Source organism: Artemia franciscana, chromosome 8, assembly GCF_032884065.1.
Source record: "Artemia franciscana chromosome 8, ASM3288406v1, whole genome shotgun sequence".
NCBI lineage: Eukaryota > Metazoa > Arthropoda > Branchiopoda > Anostraca > Artemiidae > Artemia > Artemia franciscana.
Window position 1 is genome coordinate 34,125,193 of NC_088870.1, and position 27,192 is coordinate 34,152,384.

The 27,192-nt window shown below is 35.0% G+C and overlaps 1 long non-coding RNA gene across 1 annotated transcript; it reads left to right on the forward strand.

Moving 5' to 3' along the window:
- LOC136029824 (uncharacterized) lies at positions 1-27,036 on the forward strand. Its single transcript, XR_010618122.1, has 2 exons — positions 1-139; positions 26,606-27,036. It is a non-coding gene; the product is annotated as an uncharacterized LOC136029824 (long non-coding RNA).
- Positions 27,037-27,192: the final 156 nt, after the last annotated feature.

A 27,192-nucleotide genomic window follows, 5' to 3' on the forward strand; every position in this document is an offset into this window, starting at 1 on the left:
TTAACTCGTTATGGCTACGTAGATCAAAGTACAGAGACTCAACTTGCCTCGACTTCGACAATTGCAAATTTGAAATCTTCTGATGATTTCAAGATGACGCTTATAAAATTCCAGGCATTTGCTGGACTGGATCAAACTGGTAAGCGATATTTACCACTATTCTGTTTTTATGTAGGGTCAGTGGTTTCCTCAGCCAAATATCACGACGAGGGGGATCGTACATTTTACCAAACCGATGCCTAATTTTAACAAATTTTACCGTCTTTTTTTAAACTGAATTTTGGCCAAGATTTTATGAAATTCCTAGAAAGTCCCTCTCCCTCTCCAGTATTGGAGACCTAAATTACTTCAGATGTGCAATATCTTATAATATCTTAATAAAAATTTCCAGTTTCTCTTGGCTGGGAAGTTTGTAAGGGGGTGATTAATTTGATAATATAATATCAGAATATAATTTTTTCAATAATAAAAAATTTTAAATTAATGTTGGACCCATGTCAACTGGAAGCTATAATGGTATTTCTTATATTTGTCAACAAGTTGTAGTATATTAATCCAATTTGTTTGGAATTTTGTAGTTTTATTTATTTTGTTTTCGAACAGTTGTAAGGTTAAGAGCTGCATGTCCTCATTTCAAAATTTAACGATTTATGGGGTTGTAGCATGTGGTAGGCAGGCACGCAAGATTTGTTTTATTATTAATTTCTTGGGGGCTGTGTAAATTCGTGAAATGGCAAAATAGCCAAATTGTATTTGAAAAATGAGAAACAATACTAAAATAAAATCTTTGAGAATTTAAAGCCTCAATCCCACCTAGGATAACATCTGCTATGGTATTATCGAGAGTTTATTCCATTAATATTCCTATCTTTATTCTAATTATTTCAAAAATAAATGTATTGGGCATATTTTACAAAAAATCGTGCAATCTTTGGGAAATCTCATTCTCCCTTACTTTGTAAACATAACTGTATTACAAATTTAATTTAATCTTTGATTTCTTATTTTACTGAACAAATAAAAAAAATTAGAGAAATGATTAAATATTATTTTATATTAACTTAAAAAATAATTTAAATTATGATTTTTATATTTCCTTTTTAAGTCGTTCTACAGCCGTCCTAGCCTAGTGGCTAGCGCACTTTACTAAAAATCCTTTTTCCGTGAGGAGAGAGGTTCGAGTTCTGGTGTAACTGCTTTTAGTTCGGAAGGGGATTTTAACATTAAAATCATTAATATCATAGTATGACTGCTCTAAATTAAAACGTTGTTTGATATCCATCAATTTTAGCTTATAACTTTTTTTTTATTGTAAATCTGAAGTAACATTTTAACGCAGGAACGATCGTAATACACAAAGTACAGGTTTCGAAAATTGGGTCCGATTCTCACAAAACTTTGTTTTTAAGGACTCGAGAATTTGCTGATTACAATTTGAGGCAAATGTGGCATCATCGAAATCTAAGATCAGCGCGTATTAAGTACATATGTCATTAATAGTGTTTGATTTCTTCTATAGTTGGTATTTAAGGATTTTTGAAGACAATAATTACAAAATAAAGGCTATTGTTGCGTTATATACCAGAAAATCAATGAGAGGTAACTCCCATCACAACTATTCTCATGACAAATGCAACCACAATGTTTCTATCAATAACTTTTAGCTGTTTTCTTTCGTTTTTTACGCTTTCACTATTATTGATGGTTTTTCTTTTTCAAGTCAAGACATTTGCTTTCTAGTATGCAAAATATATCAATTTTTATAAGTGAAGAGCGAATTTAAACCCTAAAATGGGTTGTGATTGGCGTATGTAAGTAACTAAACGTCAGAGAGAAGGATTATCCGCAAGGCCGTATTCAGGGTGGGGATAGGGGTTTGAACCCTCCCTGAAATATTTGTACGACTCGTAAAAACATAACAAAAATAAATGTAAACAAACTTCTGATATGTTTTTATTTTTTTGTAATCCATCCCCCTCCTGAAGAATATTCTTCCCCCCTCCCGAAAAAAAATCCTGGATATGGCCCCGATGATCGTAAACGAAGAAATGCAAATTTAAGACAAACAGAAATCACAGTGCATAATGAAGCCAAGCTTAAAATAACTATGAATCATTACAAATATGGGTGGCGTTGTCACCCCCTTAAAACCTCCAAAAGGATGGGGTGTAATATGGGCTCTCATGAAAACAGCGTATGTTGTCTGTTTAGCTCTTCCTTTGCCATTGTAACTAAAAAATGTAATTGTTACTTAACTTTTCAGGAATTCTTTGATTTCAGAACATCTGTAACGCCATTTTTTTAAAATTATTATTATTATTATTTTTCTAATTTGTATTGCATTTCCTTTTAAAGACCTTCCTTTCAAACCTGATTCTCTCTAATTTTACTTTCATTTTGATAAATCTGTATAGTTTTCAGCAAAGTGGAAACAACGCTTTTGTCGTTTGTGACAGCAACAACAACCCTAACTTTAGTAGTTTCCTAGTCACTTTAAATGTGGCGTCATCATTATATTTTCTGTCATCATGTGTATTTTCTGTTTATGAATCATATCTTCGCTTATATGTGCTCTAGTAGGTATCACTTCCTATTCAGGCCAATATCTGCTCATTTCAAGTTTTAAGTTAATTCATATCCTCCAGTCAAAGCTCATCAAAATCCATTCCAAATCCAATCAAAGGTAAAAAAAAATATTATACAAAAAAACATGATTACCTGATGAATAATAGTAGTTTGGCTCGAGTAGTTTGGTACCGCAAATTACAATGTCAAGTGATCAATGTCAAGTATTACAATGTCAATCTTGCGTTGCAAACAGCTGTTATTGATTTTTCGTTCCAAGGTAATTGGGACGCTGATTTCCGAATTGGAATTTCTAATATTTTTTTGGTGTTTTTCCTAACAAAAAGTCTAGTATTTTTAATATCTAGATAATGAACTAGTTCTAGCGTTATGAACCTATTTTCTTATTTTCCACAATTTTGAATAGCATTTTAAGAAAATCGTCTGGGTGTGTAAATATAGTACTTCTAATTAACATCAAAATATAATACTGGGGTATTATACCGACAGTAGCAAACACATCTTCTAGAATATGACAATCAAACAGTTCGTGGTAACGAACTGTAGTAAGGAGCAACCCGGCTTAATAATAACCGAAACTCTAAAAAATTGAATTTTGATACCAATTGTTACATCAAGAGAATGGCATTTTAATGCTGATTTTAAATATATAAGTTTCATCAAGATTAGTCTTACCCATCAAAAGTTGCGAGCCTGAGAAAATTTGCCTTTTTTTAGAAAATAGGGCGAAACACCCCCTAAAAGTCATACGATCTTAACGGAAATCACACCATCAGATTCAGCGTATCAGAGAGCCATATTATAGAAGTTTCAAGCCCCTATCTACAAAAATGTAGAAATTCGCATTTTTTGCCAGAAGACAAATCACGGATGCGTGTTTATTTGTTTTTTTGTTGTTGTTGTTTTTTCCCAGGGGTGATCGTATCGACTCAGTGGTCCTAGAATGTCGCGAAAGGGCTCATTCTAACGGAAATTCAAAGTTCTAGTGCCCATTTTAAGTGACAAAAAAATTGGAAGGCACCTAGGCCCCCTCCCACGCTCATTTTTTCCCCAAAATCACCAGATCAAAATTCTGAGATAGCCATTTTATTCAACATAGTCGAAAAACCTAATATCTATGTTTTTGGGGACGACTTACTCTCCCGCAGTCCCAGTGGGAGGGTCTTCAAGTTACAAACTTTGACCTGTGTTTACATATAGTAATGGTTACTGGGAAGTGTACAGACGTTTTCAGGGGGATTTTCTGGTTTGGGGGGAAGAGTTGAGGGGGGAGGTTTACCGGGGAGGATCTTTCCATGGAGAAACTTCTCAGGGGGAAGAGACTTTCAATGGAGGGGGCGCAGGATTTTCTAGCATTATTTAAAAAACAATGAAAAAATAAATACGAAAAGTTTTTTTCTACTCAAAGTGAGAAGCAGCATTAAAACTTAAAACGAATAGAAATTATTACGCATATTAGGGGTTTACCTCTTTGTAATACCTCGCTGTTTACGCTAAAGTATTTTTAGTAATTTCAACTATTTATTCTACGGTCTTTTTGATTCAGGGGTCATTCTTATGAAATTGGGACAAAATTTAAGCTTTAATGTAAAGAGCGAGGTATCGACGAGGGGTGAGCCCCCTCATATGCGCGATAAAAACATACGAATATAGAAGTTCGCTACGTAATTTAATTTGTAAGTTACGTATATTTTTACTCATAAAAAGGTTCGTAAAAAAGTATAAGTTATAGTTGCCTTTTTAAGCAATCAAAAATTCGAGGGCAACCAGGCCTCCTCCCTTGCTCCTTTTTTCTCAAAATCTTTCGATTAAAGCTATGAAAAAGCCATTTAGCCCCAAAAAATTAATATGCAAATTTTGTTTTAGTTATTTATGTGCGGAGAGCCAAGATCATACCATGCATTAATTCAAAAACGTCCAGAAATAAAAAAAAAGTTTTTTTAAATGAAAGTAAGGAGCGACATTAAAGCTTAAAATTAACAGAAATTACTCCGTATATAAAAGGGGCTTTTCCTCCTCAACGTCCCGCTCTTTACGCTAAAGTTTTTACTGTTTTAAAATGTAGAGTTAAGAGATAGAGTCAAACTTTAGCGTAAAGAGCGGGGCATTGAGGGGGAAAGGTTTCTTGGTAGATTGGAAAGAAGGTTAGGAGAGGGAAACTTTCAGAAATGAATCTTGACTCTAAACTATGTCCAGCCAGGGTTTACAAGCTATCTTGTTTGTCTCATTTCTAAGGCTTAGAAGAAGACCTGTTTCAACTCTGGGATATACATTTTTGACTCTAGGAAATGTGTTTTTGATGAATTTTGGTTTGAATAAAGTTCACTGGTACTCAATATTTGAAAGCATAATTCCAATCCTTTGAGTAGGGTCTTAAGCCATAATTGGATTTCTTTTTTAATTTGAGAGATACTTTTCAAATTTTTTAAAATCCTTCTTCAAGTTAAGGCTTTAGCAAAGATACGAGGCTCAGTACTGTTTCAAGCTCATAAAAGGTTAGAGGGGAGAAGTGGAGGCAAAAACTTCAAACGACGTTCTCGGAACATAATTTAGCCAATGGATTTATTTCTGAAAGTAGTGTTTACTGAACTCAACTAGTTCCCAAAAACTGGAATTTTCCTACTGAAGCTCACAATGGAGTAAGTACGGTTTCCTGCCAAACATTTTTCAGGGGAGGTTGTTCAGACCAATCCCAGGGAGCCACCCATCTGTGTTAAAACATTGATGAAATGAATAATAGGATACCGGTTCATTTTAATTTGTCGTTGTCAAACACGATTCATAAATATAATAGCTCTTGTGTTGATTCTCAACTATCAGTACACTATTATATTGTCAGCGTTTAATATTGCAAATAAAACTTCTGTATACATTTAGTAATAATTTCAAATTCTTTCTCTAGACAGGTTCCTCGGAGAGAAACAAAAGTTTTATTCTAAAGAAAAACTATTATGTTCATATTAATCATTAATGACTTGGAAATATGTCTGAAAGTTTCTATAAGGCGTTAAATATTAACTATACACGCAACATTTCTCTCCGGTTTCTTTTGAATGTGTAACTTAAAATATTATCGAAACTAATTTCTGTTTTAGTAGGCTATACCGGAAAACATATTCTTCATTGTACAAAACCTGAAATCCTGTCCCTCCAAATAGCCAAAGTGTTTTTTCTTCTTTGTCCCCACTATTAAATTACTTACAAGTGCCCTCAATAAAGTAATTATATCGTGAAACCTTGTCCATATTCCTTGTCCAGATCTACCGCTGAATGTAAACTTGAGTAATTGGAGGGATATACAGGGTTTCAATAAATTCTTTGTAAATGAAATTTTATGTTGTAATGGAAAGTGAGTGGATGGGAATAGACATTATTTAGTTGGGATGTGGCTCCCTTTTTGGATATGCGATAGATTTTTTTTTCTTAAGCCATGCCGCTGAAAGGGGATGCCAATGCACGAAAGGGGGACAGGATGTTTTTTCATAGACAAAAACAAAAATATTTTTTTCCAAACATAAGGAAGAAATTTCCTCTTCTTTCCCCCGATTGGCGCCCCTCGCCACTCATCCTTCTTAGTAACTATAAGGTGTTAGATTGCAGGACAGTTTTATTCTAGGAGAGCAGAAAAAAGAGGTTTGTCAACTGTTATTGAAAAAAGCTGTTATTACAGAAATATTTACCTTACGCATATTAGAAACATTTCGTCATCAAAGGCTTCATTCAAAGGGTGCATAGTCTAATTTAAATAAAAATGGAAAAAAATGTCCTATGATGTTTTTAATTGATTCATTTTCTTACCAGCAGTGGATTAACTACTGATGTAAAGATTTTGAATTAAAATGAAATATTTGTGGGCATCAAATCCTGGCTAATCAAACAGTTCGTGGTAACGAACTGTAAGGAGCGACCCGGCTCAAGAGTAACCAAAACTCTAAAAAATGGAATTTTGATACCAATAGCTACATCAAAAGAATCAAATTTTGATGCTGATTTTAAATATATAAGTTTAATCAAGTTTAGTCTTACCCATAAAAATTTACGAGCCTGAGAAAATTTGTGTTATTTTAAGAAATAGGAGGAAACACCCCCTAAAAGTCATAGAATCTTGACGAAAATTACACCATCAGATTCAGCGTATCAGAAAACCCTACTGTAGAAGTTTCAAGCTCCTATCTACAAAAATGTGGAATTTCACATTTTTTGCCAGAAGACAGATCACGGATGTGTGTTTATTTGTTTGTTTGTTTGTTGTTGTTTTTTTTTTTGTTTTTTTTCCAGGGGTGATCGTATCGACCCAGTTTTCCTAGAATGTTGCGAGAGGGCTCATTCTAACGGAAATGGAAAGTTCTAGTGCCCTTTTTAAGTGACCAAAAGAGTTTGAGGGCATCTAGGCCCCCTCCCACGCTAACTATTTTCCCAAAGTCGACGGATCAAAATTCTGAGATTGCCATTCTATTCAGCGTAGTCAAAAAACCTTATAACTATGTCTTTAGGGACTACTTACTCCCCCACAGTCCCCGTGGGAGAGGCTACAAGTTACAAACTTTGACCAGTGCTTACATATAGTAATGGTTATTGGGAAGTGTACAGGCGTTTCCAGGAGGATTTTTTGGTTCGGGGGAGGGGTTGAGAAAAGGGGGATATGCTGGGGGAACTTTTCATCGAGGAATGTGTCATGGGGGAAGAAAATTTCCATGAAGGGAGGGCAGGGTTTACTAGCATTATTAAAAAAAAAACAACGAAAAAAATATGAAAAAGTTTTTTCAAGTAAGGAGCAGCATTAAAACTTAAAACGAACAGAAATTATTACCCATATGAGGGGCTCACCTCCTCCTAATACCTCGCTCTTTACGCTAAAGTATTTTTAGTAATGTCAGCTATTTATTCTACGGATTTTGTGATTCATTCTTAATGAATTGCGACAAAATTTTCTTTTCCTAATAAAAGGATTCGTAAAAAACTAAAAGTTCTAGTTGCCTTTCTAATTAACCAAAACATTGGAGGGCAACTAGGCTTCCTCCCCTGCTCTTTTTTTCTCAAAATCATTTTGATCAAAATTATGAGAAAGCCATTTAACAAAAAAATAAATCTGCAAATTTCGTTTTAATTATTCCATTGCGGAGAGCCAAAATCAAAACATGCATTGATTCAAAAATGTTCAGAAATTAAATAAAAAAAAACAAGTTTTTTCAACTGAAAAATAAGGAGCGACATTAAAGCTTAAAAAGAACAGAAATTACTTTGTATATGAAGGGGGCTGCTTCTTCATCAACGTCCCACTCTTTACGCAATTTTTTTTTACTGTTTTAAAAAGAAGAGTTGAGAGAAAGGGCCAAACTTTAGCATAAAGAGCGGGGCGTTGATGAGGAAGCAGCCCCTTTCTTATACGAAGTAATTTCTGTTCGTTTTAAATTTTAATGTCGCTCCTTACTTTCAGTTGAAAAAACTTGTTTTTTTTTTATTTAATTGTAGAAAGAGCCAAAACAGATAGTCCAATTGAGTGGGAGACAATTCTAGCATTAATCGCCCTTATTAGGACTGTATAAAATTGATGTTAGTTCATTTGTTAATAAATCAGTCTATCTATTATCCGCTCATGCGTCATTCCTAAGGCAGTAGAACTAAGGTATCTCTACTAAGAACACCTCTCAATGAAATAAATCACTTTTGTCGCATTTAAGTCTACTAGTCTCAAAAAACTGGTGACGAATTTTAATCCTAATGCATAGTATTTTTGCAACAACAAGCATTTCGGTTCCAAGTATCTAGTGTCAGCTTTTCTCTGAAATAAAAAAATAACCTTTTGAAGTAACCAAATCTCTATTGAGTTTTTCCTTTTAGAAATCAAAATTTGATCTCCCAAGTTATGACAACACGCAAACGAATTTTCTTAATACATGACAACACAGACACTCAGCATTAATTTAGAATATTTTGCTGTATATTCGAATTTGATCTGTTAGTTTCCTAGCATACTTGGTTTATTATTTTGTTATATATGCCAACAAAGACTATGCATAATTATTTGTTTCTTGCAATATAGTTTATGAGCAAGGCTTATGTAATTTAGTTTCTGAATAAAGTTGGTACCGGTACTGAAACAAATCAAATGTGATAATGATATTACTTAAACATTTTTATTCACTAAAATATTCAATATTTAAATTAAAGAATCAGTTTAACTAAAAATGATTAATATATTATTCAAAAGATATTTTAAGTTTTGTTGATAATGCGCTTGAAAATAATATTGTTCCTTCAACTGTTTTTGTAGATTTCCGTAAGGCTTTTGATACTGTTGAATTTAATACACTTCTAAGTAGACTAAGTGGGCTTGGGCTAGGTAGTACTTGTGTAAAGTAGTTTTCATGATACTTGCATGACCACATTATCAAAGTTGCTTTATCAGATATCTTAAGCAGAGAGTTCGGTGTTAAGCGGGGAGTGCCTCTAGGTTCCGCGCTGGAACCTCTACTTTATTTTATTTATGTTGGGCAGGGATTTTAGCTTTGTAAGAAATCAAAATCGATCTTTTTTCTCATTTATTTATTAGATAGACAGACTTCGAGGGACACCCTTAGGCATGTGTTCACCAGAAAATCCCCATCTCAAACAAATCTCTTTCATCCCAAGAGAATCGGAGAAAAAAACTATTAAATGAAGATTCTGAGAAAGGCGAGCCACAACATAGCCTCTTCAGAGTAAATGAACTGTATCACTTCTATTACTAGAAACACATGCCGGTTTCTAAGGGTGGTACATAAATATCTGATCAGCCGCAAATTGTATGACTATATCTGTTTGGCGCATTTGCTTTTCCCAAGGAAACTTTTGATGCAGACTATTAGGAATTAATCTCTGCTTTTGGAAATCCTGATAATTCCCCTTAGTCTGTCAGGACTAAAAGAATTTCTAGCGTTTATTTAACAAGAAAAAGAATATTTAAAAAGAATTTAATTATTTAATTCTTTAACAAGAATTTCAGCGTTTATTGTTTCTCGGAAATTTTTTGTGATCTCGGATATTTGCCTCTATAAATTATTTTAATTTGTTAATTTTCAATTCTCTTTAAATATTTGCAATTATTGGAATTCAGTGTTATCGGTTGGTTTCCATGCTGATGCTTGTTTCTGACTTTGATATGCAAATTTCGTTTTAATTATTCAAGTGCGGTGAGCGAAAATCAAAACATGAATTAATTGAAAAACGTTCAGAAATTAAATGAGAAAAATAAGTTAAAACGAACAGAAATTATTCCGTATATGAAAAGGGTTGTCTCTTCCTCAACACCTCGCTCTTTACGCTAAAATTTTCTCATTGTTTTAAAAAGTAGAGTTCTGACAAAGAGTCAAACTTTAGCGTAAAGAGCGTGTTGTTGAGTAAGGGGAAACCCCTTTCATATACGGAATAATTTATGTTCGTTTTAAGTTTTAATGTCGCTCCTTATTTGCCGTTAAGAAAAACTTGTTTTTCTCATTTAATAGAAAACAAAAATCGACAACCAGGCCTAGGTTTCTTTATAATTGTGCTGCGGGGCAACACTGCCCAGTCAAATTTTTCTTTTGGGGAACATCTTTCTGTGTCTCGGCAACAGTAAAAGAGGAAGATCTGGAACGATTTTCTGTTATGGGAATCAAGGAACAGGGAAGAATGGCTCTTCTGAAGTTTGCATAATCGGAAGTAGTTTACCAGAATTTTTTTTTCTAGCCTATTAAATCAAGTAACAAAGAAACAAAAAAAAGTGTCTTTGTTCCGAAAATATCCTCCTTAGAGATCATATAATGTAAAGAATTTTGTTTAACTTAAATGTTTATCCTGTAGAATGGAAATTCTATATCTCTTCTAGATTTTCAAGAAATAGCTCTCACAGAGTTGGATTTAAATTAGCAAGTTGCGATATCTAGCTCTTTCATAAAATATTCGAATTTGATCTTGGAATTTGTTTAAAGCTCGGGAATATAGATAGACTAAAGCAAGATCAAATATGATCTGACTAATATTTGGGGGAAGAGGGGAAGGTTTAGCCTTTTCTGGTCCATGTTCATTTTGACTTATGTATGGTCCAAATGGTGTATTCTTCACTGATACATTTAAGTAAAAGAGGGTCTGCATATTGCATTTTGTTAAAAGTAGAATCATGCAGAACTAAATGCCGAAGAAAACAAAATAAATAGGGTTAGAATTATATATTGGACCCCTGAGATATCTATGCCAATCTTTCCTCCCTCGGTTGACAATTTTTTAGCAGTAAGCTAGGCATTTTAAACCTTGTTTTAAGCCAGAATAATGCAATTATTCTGAATCCCAGTTCAAAATTAAGCTCAGTCCAAAATTGGTCAGTGGTAAAACTAAGTTCAAACTGCCAACCGACTTGTTTGAAAAGCCAGTCGACTCCTGACTCATTGGACCAACAAGCTGAGTCCAAGGAACGGACAAGCAGCGACCTAAGTTATGTATCTATTCAAATCGATCTAAGTCTTGGCTCACTGCAGAAAAAAAAAAGCTAATCATGAAAGGAAGCAAATTTAATCATATTTTAGAAGTAGAAACAAAGAGACCAGCAATGAAACAAAGCAAGAACTCGATGCAAAAGGGTCTGCTCAGCAGCTTCAGTTGAGTTAGCAGCTTTGATGTGTCCTACCTAACCCAAAGCCATTCTCTGATAACCTGTTTGTGTCATTAACATTGAATCTTCTTATGGTACCCAAGATAAATAACATGCGTAGCCCTTCCAATCCTCCCCCTCCCCCAGAATATTTTTAAACAGAAGCTTGTTTTTGCTGAACATAGGTTTGTCGGAGACTTATTTTGAATTTTACAGTGAAAAATCACACAGCTTACCTTCATATATATATATATATATATATATATATATATATATATATATATATATATATATATATATATATATATATATATATATATATATATATATATATATATATATAAAACAAGAGCTCATATGGCACTTGTGACGAGGCCAGAAGAGCTAAGAGCCAAGAGCTCACATGGTATGAGCTCATACAAAATTCTAAGAATAAATAGATTGATTTAAAAGGAAAATCAAAGGCTTAATGCCGGTCGGGATTTAAAATAAGAGCTCTGAGTCACGATGTCCTTCTAAATATCAAAATTCATTAAGATCCGATCACCCGCTCGTAAGTTACAAAAACCTCATTTTTTCCAATTTTTCCTCTCCCTTTAGCCCCCCAGATGGTCGAATCTGGGAAAAAGACTCAATCAAGTCGATTTGTGCAGCTCCCTGACACGCGTACCGATTTTCATCGTCCTAGCTCGTCCAGAAGCACCAAACTTGCCAAAGCGCTGAACCCCTCCCCCCAACTCCCCCAAAAATAGTGAATCCAGTACGGTTACGTCAATCACGTATCTACGACATTTGCATATTCTATCCACCAATCTTCATCCCGATTCCTCCACTCTAAGCGTTTTCCAAGATTTCCGATTTTCCCCTCCATGTCCCCCCAATTTCAACGGATCTAGTCGGGATTTGAAATGAGAGCTCTAAGACATGAATCCCCTCTAAACATCAAATTTCATTAAGATCCGGTCATCCGTTCTTAAGTTAAAAATACCTCAATTTTTCTAATCTTTCCAAATTAACATCCCCCAGCTCCTCCAAAGAGAATGGATCTGTTCCAAATATGTCAATCACGTAGCTAGAACTTGTGCTTATTCTGCCCATCAAGTTTCATCCCGATCTCTCCACTCTAACAGTTTTCCAAGATTTCTGTTTCCCTCCTCCAACCCTCTATGTCCCCAGATCCAATTCGAGTCGAAAATGGAGCATCTGAGACATAAGATCCTTTTATATATAAAGTTTCATTAAGATCCGATCACCTATTCGTAAGAAAAAACCCCAATTTTCACGTTTTCCAAGAATTCCGGTTTCCCCCTCCAACTCCCCCCAATGTCACAGGATCTGGTCGAAATTTTAAAGAAGAGCTTTAAAGCACAAGATCCTTCTAAATATCAATTTTCATTAAGATATGATAACCCGTTCGTAAGCTACGAATACCTCATTTTTACGAATTACCCCCCCCCCCCAACTCCACCAAAGAGAGCGGATCCGGTCCGGTTATGTCAGTCACGCATCTTAGACTTGTTTTTATTCCTCCCATCCAGTCTCATCTCAATCTCTCCGCTTTAAGCATTTTCTGCCCCCCTCCCATTGACGCTGGATCTGGTTGAGATTTAAAATGAGAGATCTGAGTTATGAGGTTCCTCTAAGTATGAAGTTTCATGAAGATCTGATCACTTCTTCGTAAGCTAAAAATACGTCATTTTTTCTAATTTTTCAGAATTAACCCCCCCCCCCCAATTCCCCCAAATAGAGCGGATCCGTTCCAATTATGTCAATCACGTATCTAAGACTTCTGCTTATTTTTCTCACCAAGTTTCATCCCGATCCCTCCACTCTAAGCGTTTTCCAGGATTTTAGGCCCCCCAAACTCCCCCCCCAATGTAACCAGATCCGGTCGGGTTTTGAAATAAGAGCTTTAAAATACGAAATTCCTCTAAATATCAAATTTCATTGAGATCCAATCACCCGTTCGTAAGTAAAAAAACCTCATTTTTTTTAATTTTTCAAAATTACACTCCTCCTCCCCAACTACTCCATTGAGAGTGGATCTGTTCCAGTTATGTCAATCATGTATCTAGGACTTGTACTTATTTTTCCCACCAAGTTTCATCCCGATTCCTCCACTCTAAGTGTTTTCCAAGATTTTAGGCTTCCCCCTCCCAACTCCCCCCAATGTCACCAAATCGGGTTGGAGTGTAAAATAAGAGCTTTGAGACACGATATCCTTCCAATTTTCAAATTTCATGAAGATCTGATCAACAGTTCGTAGGTTAAAAATACTTCTTTTTTTCCAAATTAACCGGCCCCCCACTCCCCCCGATGGTCAAATCGGGAAAAAGACTATTTTTGATTTAATATGGTGCGGTCCCTGATACGCCTGTCAAATTTCATCGTCCTAGCTTACCTGGAAGTGCCTAAAGTAGCAAAACTAGGACCGATGGACAGACCGACAGAATTTGCTATTGCTATATGTCACTTGGTTATTACCAAGTGCCATAAAAAGGAAACAGAAACGGAATAGCTTCTTTATTAAGAAGACAGAATATTATTTGTCTATCTTCAAGGGTGGTTGAAGGCCTGGCTAGATCTCTAAGGACTAGAGTGTCCTTTCCACTTAACATAAAAAATTGTGTTTTGAATAAATATATATCCGACTTATGACACTAAAATTGAGCTTAAATACTGCTCGAGCTTTCAGGGATGCTTTTTCTTTACAATTAAAATAAATTACCGAGTATAATTTGAGCGAAAATTTTTCGAAAGGGAGTCGGGAGGCTGATGTTACAACAAGCCACCTAAAGGTTAGAATTTCACTTAAAACTAATTTGTAATACAAATTTCTATTTTCAGTTTTTTTTTTCTGTTTTTCCCTTATAAAATTAAAGAAAATCAAATGCCACTCATTAGTCCTAGAGTTCATTTTTTTTTGTGTACATCTGTATATTTGAAACAGCCCGTTTACTTTCATTAACAAAGTACAATAGGTTTTATCAAGATTAAATAAACAAAACTAGTTTTTTTAACTGAAAGTAAGGAGCGACATTAAAACTTAAAACGAACAGAAATTACTCCGTATATGAAATGGGTTGTCCCCTCCGCAGTCCCTCGCTCTTTACGCTAAAGTTTTTAATTGTTTTAAAAAGTAGAATCGTGGCGAAGAGTCAAACCATAGCGTAAAGAGCGAGGGACTGCGGAGGGGACAACCCATTTCATATACGGAGTAATTTCTGTTCGTTTTAAGTTTTAATGTCGCTCCTTACTTTCAGTTAAAAAAACTAGTTTTTTTTATTTAATTTCTGAACGTTTTTGAATTAATGCATGTTTGATTTTGGGTCTCCGCACATAAATTATTGAAATGAAATTAGTATATTAATTTTTTTTTGGCTAAAACGTCTGTACACTTCCCAATAACCATTACTATATGTAAACACTGGTCAAAGTTTGTAACTTGCAGCCCTCCCCCAGGAATTGTGGGGGAGTAAGTCATTCCCAAAGACATAGTTATTATGGTTTTCGACTATGCGGAACAAAATGGCTATCTTAAAATTTTAATCTGTTGACTTTTGGAAAAAAATTAGCGTGGGAGGGGGCCTATTTGCCCTCCAATTTTTTTATCACTTAAAAAGGGCACTAGAACTTTTCATTTCCGTAAGAATGAGCCCTCTTGCGACACTCTAAGACCACCTGGTCGATACGATGACCCCTGGGAAAAAAAAACAACAACAAACCAACAAATAAACACGCACCCGTGATTTGTCTTCTGGCAAAAAATATGAAATTCCACATTTTTTTAGATAGGAGCTTGAAATTTTTGCTATAGAGTTCTCTGATATGCCGAATGCGACAGTGTGATTTTCGTTAAGATTCTATGACCTTTAGGGGATGTTTCCCCCTTTTTTCCAAAATAGGGCAAATTTTCTCAGGCTCGTAACTTTTGATGACAAAGACTAAATTAATTGGAACTTATATATTTAGAATCAGCGTGAAAATTCGATTCTTTTGATGTATCTTTTAGCATCAAAATTCCGTTTTTTAGAGTTCCGTTTACTATTGAGCCGGGTCGCCCCTTACTACAGTTCTTTACCACGAACTGTTTGAAAAGAAAATAATTCGGTATTTTGGGGCTTCTGACATTATTACTCCTTTGCGGAAGTTAGGCTCAAAATTGAAAAATGATTATATTTTTTCTCTGGGCCCCTTCCACCTCTTAGTTCGTTTATTTTCCCGTTAGTTTTCACCTGTTTTCGCTTTATAGTTGTGTTATCTCTTAGCAGTTCTTTCGTTAGTTGAGTTATGGTTGTGGTATATATGTTTTATCGCTCGTATAGTTGTGTTATTTTCAAATTATACTCCATAATAGAGAGGCTCCGAACACCCAGCATTGTATATTAAGCTCTGAATTTGACGTTTTTTTCTAACGTGACCAGATTCGTCTTGCGCCCTTTTCATTGAATTTTTTCCCCCATGGTATATTTCTCCAAGGAAAGATCCTCCCACATAGCCCCCTCCCTCAACCCTACCCCCAAAACCAAAAAAAATCCCCCTGAAAACGTCTGTACACTTCCCAATAACCATTATTATATGTAAAAACTGGTTGAAGTTTGTAACTTGCAGCCCCTCCCCCAGGAACTGTGGGGGAGTAAGTCACCCCCAAATACATAGTTATTATGATTTTCGACTATGCTGAACAAAATGGCTATCTCAAAATTTTGATCCGTTGACTTTGGGAAAAAATGAGCGTGGGAGGGGGCCTAGATGCCCTCCAATTTTTTTGGTCACTTAAAAAGGGCACTAGAACTTTTCATTTCCGTTAGAATGAGCCCTCTTGCGACATTCTAGGACCACTTGGTCGATACGATGACCCCTGGGGAAAAAAAAAAAACAAAAAAAAACAAACAAACAAATAAACACGCACCCGTGATTTGTCTTCTGGCAAAAAATGCAAAATTCCACATTTTTGTAGATAGGAGCTTGAAACTTCTACAGTAGGATTCTCTGATACGCTGAATCTGATGGTGTCATTTTCGTTAAGATCCTCCGACTTTTAGGGGGTGTTTCCCCCTATTTTCCTAAATAAGGCAAGCTTTCCCAGGCTCGTAACTTTTGATGGGTGAGACTAAACTTGATGAAACTTATATATTTAAAATCAGCATTAAAATGCGATTCTTTTGATGTAGCTATTGATATCAAAATTCAATTTTTTAGAGTTTTGGTTACTATTGAGCCGGATAGCTCCTTACTACAGTTCGTTACCACGAACTGTTTGATTTATTCTTTTAAATCCATTCGTTTCAAATGCATAGAAGATCGAATGATTTATTGATTCACCAGCATGAAAGATCGCTAGCCCGCAGCAAACCAAACAATTGCCTCATGAATTAACGTTTTAAGTATGTTATTTAGCTGTGATTTTTTTCAACAAATTTTTTAAGTGTGTTTTTTAGCTATGATTTTTTTCAACAAACAGGCAGTGATACGAAAATTGTCCTTGAAAATGATTAACCTAAATCAAGGTCATATCTAGGGGGGTACCCGGTTTTGAACCCTCCCCGAATTTTTCAGGCTAGTAAAAACGTAACAAAAATATGAATAAAACGTTTTTGATACGTTTTTTCAATTTTGTTTTCTAATGCCATCTCTCCTAGAAAAGTACCTCGCTTCCTCAGAACAGAAATCCTGGATACGCCTTTGAGCTAAATTGAAAGTAATTTGTTTTAAGAATTTTTTTTTATTTCCTTTAAACTTGGTTTGTTTGTTTTTTTCTTTTTCTTATGCTATGACAAATAACAATCCAGTGTTTCAGCAAAATGCAAATGAAACTTCAGTTATTGGGGGGTCGGAAGCATGACAGTTCTCTTGCTGTTTATAGTGTCTGTTTGTTTCAAGTTTAACTTGGCTGTTGATTTTAATATCCGTTGATTTTAAGCTTCAGTTCTTTGATCACTGTAATCTCAGTTCCTTTTGTAGTTTCCCTTGATTATACATTTAAGAAATTTTACGTTTTATAGTTTGGCTTGATTATACATTTCAATTTCTGTTTATTTTAGGCTTATTAGTTTATTAATACTTTCATTAATTTCTATTAATTTTTGGTTTTGCTTATTATATGACTTTACTTTTGCTCTTTTTATGTTTCTTTGAAATTTTTTAACATATTTTTTCACTTTATAAAATAAAAAAAGAATTAGATTTTAAGTCATCGAAGAATAATAGATTATGCAACACTAGTGGTAGTAATCAACTCTCCTCTCCTAAAAATGGTTGTAATTCCTTTTAAAGTAGTCAAAAATAGTGATCAGGTATTATTTCTCCTGGGAACCGGTTCCATTAGGTGACCGAACGTCTAGAAAGAAAAGGATAGTATATTATGGATTTCAAGTTATTTGATTATGCTCTTCAAAGGGCTAGATTACAATCAGCATGTGTTTTGCTGGGACCTATTTTTGAATTTTCCGCTTTACAGTTCATAATTATTTTTCTTAATTTATTCTTGTCAAATACTGAAGAGTTGGACGCTTCAATTAAAAGTAAACCAGGAATCTAGAATACCAGATCAGAAAAAAAATGACGCACTGAAATAGGAGCAGAAATAAAATTGGCTCTCAGTTGTTTCAATACTTTGAAGACACCTTCTGATAGACACCATATGGTGGCTAGTCCTCTGATAGAATATGCTAACGGGTCCTTTATCTTTGAGACGCTCTACCAATGCTGGGGCTTGCGTAATAGTTTTAAAATACTGAATCCCCTTAATATTAGCCTATGATTAGTAATCACCAGCTTCAAAAATCCTTCAATAAAAATTGTGCTGGAAATCGAAAGTCATTGCCAAAGAATGCTCTATTTTTTATATGTTCTATCTAGTTTTTTGAGACGAACTGAAAGGCTCTCAGTTGTGTAGCGAACCAAAGCTACTCCTATTACTTCTTCTCCACTACTATGCTGGCAGCAATTGTTGCTGCCAGCATAGTAGTTGCTGCCAGCATAATCATTGTAAACTCTGCTTAGAAAAAAAAAACAACTTATGGAAGTATATGGTTCTCAAAAAGCATTTCTCATTATTCAAGGTCATAACTACCGCATCTAGTTTAATTTTCTCAGTCATTAAAGAACATTTTCAACCTATGAAGTCAAAATGAAATCTTCTGGAAGTCTCAAAACGCAAGCGGTAAGGTCAAATATACTAGAGATAGATCCAAAGGTAGGGATAAAACTAAAAAGTCGTACGCACCCACCGTCACTGTCAGCGGACACTGTCTGGGGCATCGTTACAGGGAATGGTCTCCTAAAAATCAGAAAGTCATAAAATTTGCGCCAAAAACTCTTTTCTTCTTTCTGAAATAAAATAGTGTCATCTCTGTACACAGATAACATTTAATCTGTAATCTATTTTTGATGATAAAGGAATATGTGTGGAACTCTCCAGAAAGATCATATTTCACGCATTCTAGGTGTCCAGCTGTTGATTATCCAATTTGCGGTTTTTCTTACCCCCACTGTTTCACAACCAACAGCATTTATTCATTAATTTATTCGTGAGCAAACCATGCCTTAATTATCCCCCTAAAAGGTTACATGGCTGGTGGTATATATAAATAATGTTTTAAAAGGGGCCAGAACCGAACGTTTTAAGAGTATCAAGTTTCATTTTGGTTTTACAGAGCTGGTGATGGTTTCTAATCCCATTATCAGGATTGTGTTCAGGGGAGTTGCAAACACGGTGGGAGCAGCGAAAATGTTAAAAGTAGAATAACCAAGGCTCAGGGTGTTTTTTCACAGTTAAAAAAAGTTTGGAAGAATAGGAAGACAAGTCTGCAAACCAAGATAAGAATATTGGAAGGTAGAGTGATGACCGTGGTCAAATATGGCTCTGAAGCATAGGCGCTTCGAAAAGCGGATGAAGATTTACCAGATGTTTTTCAGAGAAATTTTATGCGGATTGTTCTGAGTGCCCGGCTGACTGACCGTATTTTAGACAGTAGGCTGTACGAAAAATTTGGTTCAATCCTGCTTTCTAGGTCTATAATGAAAGAAAGATTGAGATAGCTAGGGCACGTTTTGTGGATGAAGGATGACAGATTGCCGAAGATTGTACTTTTTGGCCAACCGTCTAAGGTTAAACGGAAAGCAGATCGTCATCGTCTGGGGTGGGAGGATCTTATAAAGAAAGATTTAAAGGAAATGGGAACTTCCTGGGAGGGTGTAAAGAGGGAGGCTTTGAACAGATTGGGATGGAAGAGGATCGTGCGTAGCTGTGTTGGCCTCAGGTGGCTTGGTGCACCAGTGAGTTGTTAGTAGTTGTAGTAGTACAAAGTGTAACCCCCTCCAAATTTTTGTCTAGTAGCAAAAATTGACACAAACAAATTTTTGATACGTTCTCTAAAAAAACAAGAGCTAAGAGCTCATATGCTATGAGCTCTAACAAAATTCTAAGAACCTTTAGATTGATTTAAAAAGAAAATCAGAGGTTTAATGCCGGTCGGGATTTAAAATAAGAGCTCTGAGTCACGAGGACCTTCTAAATATCAAAGTTCATTGTGATCGGATCGCTCACTCGTAAGTTATAAATACCTCAATTTTTGTAATTTTTCCTCTCCCTTCTGCCCCCCAGATGTTCGAATCGGGGAAAACGCTTTATCATGTCAATTTGTACAGCTCCCTAGCACGCCTACCGATTTTCATCGTCCTGGTACGTCCAGAAGGACCAAACTCGCCAAAGCACTGAGCCCCACCACCTAACTCCCCCAAAGAGAGCGAATCCAGTCCGGTTACGTCAGTCATGTATCTACGAAACTTAAAACGAACAGAAATTACTTCGTATATGAAAGGGGCTGCTTCCTTATCAACGCCCCGCTCTTTACGCTAAAGTTTTTTACTGTTTTAAAAAGTAGAGTTGAGAGAAAGAGCCAAACTTTAACGTAAAGAGCGGGACGTTGATGAGGAAGCAGCCCCTTTCATATACGAAGTAATTTTTGTTCGTTTTAGGTTTTAATGTCGCTCCTTACTTTCAGTTAAAAAAAACTTGTTTTTTATTTAATCAAAAAGAAAGGATGTGCTTGGCATTTCACATTTTAAAGGAAATCAGAAATACATTTTTTTAAGTTAAACGTGATAATCCTTTTGTTTTCCCGATGATTTAAGTGAAAAATCTTGCAGGCATTTCTCTAAGAGTGACAGGCGACCCCACCCCTGGCGATTAACCCTCCGGGAAATACCACTTCCCCCAGAAAACACCCCACATAGAAAATAAGGCTTTCCAAATTTGAGAATTTTATTTCATTTTTTTCCGAAGGGGGAAGGAATTTTGGAACTTGTGTATTATGCGCCACTCACTCAAGTTTACAGTGTGTAAAACTCGTGAGCAATCCGGTTTTTCGTTAGTTCCTTCGTTACTTTAGAAACAAATTTGGGCTTTAGATTTGCACATTAGGGGGGGGGGTGATAAATTATAGCGGGTCTGCATGCAAGATGTGTTAGATAGCCTACAATTATTCTGCATATTTTGAAGTAAGAATTGTTTTCTGACTTTCAAACTGTTCAAATACTTTGTCCCTACCCCACCCCTAATATGCAAACATATAACCCCAATTGCATTTCCAATATATTCTGTCACTCGTCTTTGTCTTGTCTAGCGCTAAGCTGAAAGAACCAAACAAAGAAACCAGTTTGTTCTTGAGTTTTAAACAGCATAAACATGAGTGAATACCGCATAATACGCAAGTACCAAAATTTCCTTCCCACTACGGAAATAAGAAAAAACTCATATAAAATTCTCAAATTTGGAAAGCCTTATTTTTCAGGGGGGGGTAATTGCCAAGTGGTTTCTGGGGGATATTTTCCTCTGGGGGTGGTATTTTACGGGGGGGGTATTTCCAGAGATATGTTTCCAACAGGGGGGGGGGGTATTTTCCACGGGGTTGTGTTTTCCAGGGGTATTTTCCGAGGGCAGGAGGTTTTTTGGGGGGAGGGGAAATTGATGGAGGGGGTAAACGCCAAGAAACATTTCTAAGCTACTTTTAGTGATTGACGGAAAACCTATCGAAATTCTGTTGAAAACGGAAACTTTCAGATATACCCTTTAGTTCATATTAAATATATATATATAAAAAAAGTTCTTTTAACAGAAAGAAAGGAGAACCGTTAAAACTTAAAACGAACATAAATCATTTTGTTTATGAAAGGGGCTGTCCCCTCCCCAACGCCCCGTTCTTTAAACTTAAGTATTTAATGTTTTAAAAAGTAGAGTTGAGAAAAAAAGTAGAGCTGTAAAAGTAAAAGAGTGGGACGTTAAGGAGGGGAAAGCCCCTTTCCTATACAAAATAATTTATAAGAAAAAAAACTTATTTCTGATCGTTTTTTAGTTAATGCAGGCTTTGATTTTGGCTCACCGTACGCTACATGAATAATTAAAACGAAATTTACATGTTTAATTTTTTTTGACTAAATGGCCTTTTCGAAGTTCTGATCGGACGATTTTGAGAAAAAAAAGGGGGCAGGACAGATGGCCGAATTGTCTTCCAATTTTTTGGTTACTTAAAAAGGCCACTAAAACTTTTAATTTAATTCACGGACATTTTTAATAGTAATAAATATATATAACTTACGAATTAACTTACATAATAAATTTCTATATTCGAATATTTTTATTACGTGTATCAGGGGGTTTTCCCCCTCTATAATACCTCGCTCTTTACATCAATTCTTTAAGAGTGACCCCTGAATCACAAATGCCGCTTAATTAGAATAAATGGCTCTTTTGAAATTACTAAAAATTGTTTAGTGTAAATAGCGAGGTATTGAGCAGGAGATGAACCCCCTCATATGAGGAATTATTTCTGTTCGTTTTAATTTTTAATGCTGCTCCTTACTCTTAGTTGAAAAAACTTGTTTTTTATTTATTTTATCGTTGTTTTTTAAATAATGCTAAAAAATAGAATTTCATAGAAATTCTCTTCCCCCATTATAAATGCCTCTATGGAAATTTCCTCCACGTAACCCCCTCTTCTGACCCTCCCCCACTACCAACAGAAACCATTTTGATAGGAACCGTTTTTAGGAGGGAAATCTCCCTTAAAAACGTCTGTATACTTCCCAATAACCATTGCTGTATGTAAAACAATGGGCAAAGTTCTTAACTTGCACCCCTTCCTCCGGGGACTGTGGGGAATGAAGTCGTCCTCAAAGACATAGTTATTAGATTTTTAGACTATGCTGAACAAAACGGCTATCTCAAAATTTTGATCTTGTGACTGAGGAAAAAATGAGCTTGGGAGGGGGCCTAGTTGTCCTACAGTGTTTTTGGTCACTTAAAAAGGGAACTAGAACTTCTGAGTGCCGTTAAAATGAGCCCTATCGATGCATTCCAAGACCACTGGGTCTATACGATCACTCCTGGGGAAAAAACAAAACCAAAAAACAAATAAAAACACATCCGTAATCGTCTTCTGGAGAAAAAACTCAAAATTCCACAGTTTTGCAGATAGGAGCTTGAAACCTCTACATTAACATTTTCTAATACGCTGAATCTGATGCTGTGATTTTCATTAATATTCTATGACTTTTAGGGGGCGTTTCCCTCTATTTTCGAGAATAAAGCAAATTTTCTGAGTCTCGTAAGCTTTGATGGGTAAAACTAAACTTGATGAAACTTAAATATTTAAAATCAGCATAGAAATGCGATTCTTTTGATGTATCTATTGGTATCAAAACTCCGTTTTTTAGAGTTCCGGTTGTTATTGAGCTGGGTCGCTCCTTACTACAGTTCGTTACCTCGAACTGTGTAAGTACAAAGAAACTTGCAGCTGAGACTGCTAAATTATATTGGAGTGGTCAGGTACATTCTTTTTTTGGCATTACTTTCAAATAAAATCAGGTGCTCAATATTTTACTACTATTTGATTAAGTGTTCAGAAATATTTATCCTAAATTACCCCCATTTAAAGAAACCCTGTGTACTCGCATCTCAAGCGGTCAATTGTTCAACCTATAGATGTAGTTGTATCTGCGCTAGACTGTAAGACCTTTTCATTATTGGGACATATATGTTATGTAATGTTTCAACAATATTGTAGGTTGTGCATTGTTATCAAGTAACTAATAGAATTAGAACTTTGCAAAACTTCTTCGATGGTTTCTTCTAGTTTTACCAAATATGGTACTCTCTGATTTGTGTAACTTCCAGAAAGTTTGATCTTTAGGAACTTCCTTACACGAATTTCTACTTTAGTATGGCCTCCTAATCATTTAGCCCTGTTGGGATTCCAAGTCATCTTGTTTACAGTTCTTTTCGATTATTATCATACGATGTTTCTGACCTTCTAGGACTTCTTGCAAAAATAATAAACCTTGAGTAATAATAACCCATGTAAAGTGCCAAAATAAATACCACCCCCCCCTAAGAAAAATAACCCAAAAATAATAACCCTTGTAAAGTACAGATTTAAACTACCTTTGGAATCTGTCTTTCACTGAAAGCGGGCCAAACTTTATTAGAAACTACCGGGAAAGCCTGTCGAGTGACAGACATAAAAACAAAAAAGTAGGCATGCTCTTTTATTAGGATTAAATAAAAAAAAAGTTTTTTAAAACTGAAAGTAATGAGCAATATTACAACTTGAAAGGAACAGAAATTACTCCGTATATGAAATGGGTTGTCCTCTCCGCAATCCCTCACTCTTTGCGCTAAAGTTTTTAATTGTTTTAAAAAGTAGAATTGTGGCAGAGTCAAACTTTAGCGTAAAGACCGAGGGATTGCGGAGGGGACAACCCATTTCATATACGGAGTAATTTCTGTTCGTTTCAAGTTTTAATATCGCTCCTTACTTTCAGTTTAAAAAACTAGTTTTTTTTATTTAATTTCTGAGCGTTTTTGGATTAATGCATTTTTGATTTTGGCTAAATCTTAAGTTTTGTCCCAATTCCTTAAGAATGACCCCTGAATCAGAAAGGCAGTAGAATAAACTGTTAAAATAACTAAAAATACTTTAGCATAAAGAGCAAGGTATTCATCTCCTCCTAAATACCTCGCTCTTTATGCTAAAGTATTTTTAGAACCCCTCATATGCGTAATAATGTCTGTTCGGAAGAGAATTTCAGGATTTTCAGAGAAGCAGGATTTTCTAACATTATTATTAAAGATTTGGGATACAATTCAAGCTTTAGTGTAAAGAGCGAGGTATTGACGAGGGGGTAAAAAAAATAATGAGCAAATTTTGTATTAATTATTCATGTGTGGTGAGCCAAAATCAAAACATCCATTAATTCCAAAACGTTCAGAAAAATAAGTTGTTTTAACTGCAAGTAAGGAGCGACATTAAAACTTAGAACGAACAGAAATTATGTCACATATTAAAGGAGTTTCCCCTCCTCAACACCTCCCTTTTTACAATAAGGTTTTTTTGTTGTTTGAAAAAGTAGAGTTGTATCAAAGAGTCAAACTTTAGCGTAAAGAGTGGGTTTTGAGGAGGGGACAACCCCTTTAATATAGGAATTGACTTCTGTTCGTTTCATGTTTTAATGTCGCTCCTTACTTGCAGTTAAAAAAAGAAACTTTTTTTTTATTTAATAAATAAATAAACACGCACCCGTGATCGGTCGTAAGGCAAAAAATACAAAATTTCAAATTTTTATAGATAGCAGCTTGAAACTTCCACAGAAAGGTTCTCTGATACGCTGAATGTGATGTAGTGATTTTCGGTAAGATAATATGAAATTTAGGGGTTGTTTTCCTCCTATTTTCTAAAATAAGTCAAATTTACTTGGGCTCGTAACTTTTGATAAGTAAGAATAAATTAAATAAAACTTATATATTTATAATCAGCATAAAATTCAATTCTTTTCATGGATCTATTTGTATGAAAATTCTGTTTTTTTTAGTTTAGGTTACTATTTTTGAAACTATTTTGGGTTACGTTATTTTGGTTAATTATTGGTCACGTTTTTTATAGCTTGGTTACTATTACTATGCGTGTACAGTTCATTACCAGGAACTGTTTGAAAACAGTTGTGTTGTCCTAAAACAGATTTGTAATTCAGCTCTAAAGTGAAAGTAGAAGTTAAATTTAAGGATTAAAAAAGCTAGTTATGTTCTCATTGGTAAAAATTTAGATGTATAACAGTAATGAATATGACACACTCTATATCAATTTTGACCAGCAAAAGATTCTTAGTTTGCAAACTGAGGCACTTTTAATTTAAGCACACGTTGAAACTTACCCTGGACACAGTAAGGCATCTTATTTCTTTTTTTTTTTTTAATAAACACAAATAATAAATGGTGTGAGATATAGGTCACCAAACATGGTATCTTGGGTTCTAGGCATTTTTCTCTCTAGGAATATTTTCCCTGGATCGTTTTGCAAGTTTATTAGAAGGGGAATTCAAAGCTCTACTCACACGTCAGAAACAATACTATTGCATTGTCTATAGCAAAGGACCTTAAGAGTTTAATGTATTACTATTTTTCTTTGCCAGAGGCATTTCAAATGGAAGGGGTGGTCGTATATATTTGGAAGGGAAATTGAATTCAGTTGAAAATTCCAAAATTTCGAGATAGCCATTTTGTTAAAAATATTCCAAAGATCAAATAGCCATACCTCCAGGTTTGGTATATTCCCTTCCAGTCCCCAAGGCAAGGGCCGTAAACTATGCAAGTTAACCATTTTTAAAATCGTTTTTAAGGTTTTCATTGGAAGGGTGAATGTGTACACTTTGGAGGGAGCTCAATCAATTGGAAATCAATAGTTCCTAGTCAATAGCACTAAAATAAATATGAAGTATGTATTGCTTACAGTACCCTTGACCATGACATGTACCCTTTCCCTACTTGGCTTACAGGGGAATTTCAGTGACCCTTGGCTCCGTCAAAGGATAGTCTACTCTGAGATTGACATTCATGTCTCCTTTCAGAAATTAACTCTGTCTTTCAGAAACTTTTCTCCGTCTCTATTCTTTTCTTTTTTGGGAACTAATCAACGAGCTTGACTCTCTATCAGATAAATACTGCAAATATTTATTAAGTAATAATATATAAACCTGAAATAACTTGAACCAGAACACTCAATGCGTTTATTGCTTGCAAATACTTTCAAATGTAATATTGAACATGCCCTTACATTCCTGTGTGGGAAGGTATTTAAGATAATTTATAAAACAACAAATGTAATAGGGTTCGAATCTTGATACTTAAGTTTTTTTAGAGCATAATAATAGCACAATAATAGAAAATATTGCCTAAAGATGACCAGTGGTGGTTCTAGTCTTCCTTGCACCCGGTCAGAATCTTGATCTTAACGCGATGACCCATTCAAATCGCTCCATTAAAGTAATGATCTGTTCTTTGTTTATTTATTTGTTTATTTTATCACTTCTTTACATGTCCTTTATCTCTAATCAATTAACGTCCTTTTTCTTTTCTAGGCTAAGCAGTATCCGAGCATTAAATTTGGCAGTAAAAATCTAGCCGTGTAAGCCTGTATACTGTTGCCGTCTTTTTGTGTGATAGCCTTCATTTTCACAGAAAAAGTCGTGTAACAGACCTGGCTTCTTGTCATTTTGAAGTTAAAATAAAAATCAAGGTCTTTTAGCCTTAAATTCGTTTCATTATCCGTAAAATTCCTGTTTATGCCTTTTTTCTCCTTCTTTTTTCACATTTTAAAAGAAATAGAGACCTTAACATTTTTGAACTAATTATATTTTTTGCTCATTCTTTGCTAAGTGAATTTACTGCTCATCCCAGCTCTTCTACTCCTTGTGAAGTCTCTACTCCTGAAGTTTGTGAAGTCTCAAAAAAAAACAAATTGAAACATTTATTTTCTCTTTATTTTAATAAAGATTCGAATTATTCCGTATTCTTATAGATTATCATGTTCTTAATACTTGCTGTTCCTAGAGTCAAGAACTAGCTAGTTATTAAAACAAATTACTCAGTCTCTAAATTTCTGGCCCAATGCCAAGTCAAGGTCTTTTTTATATCGGATGTTGGATTACTTATGAGAGTTGTGATG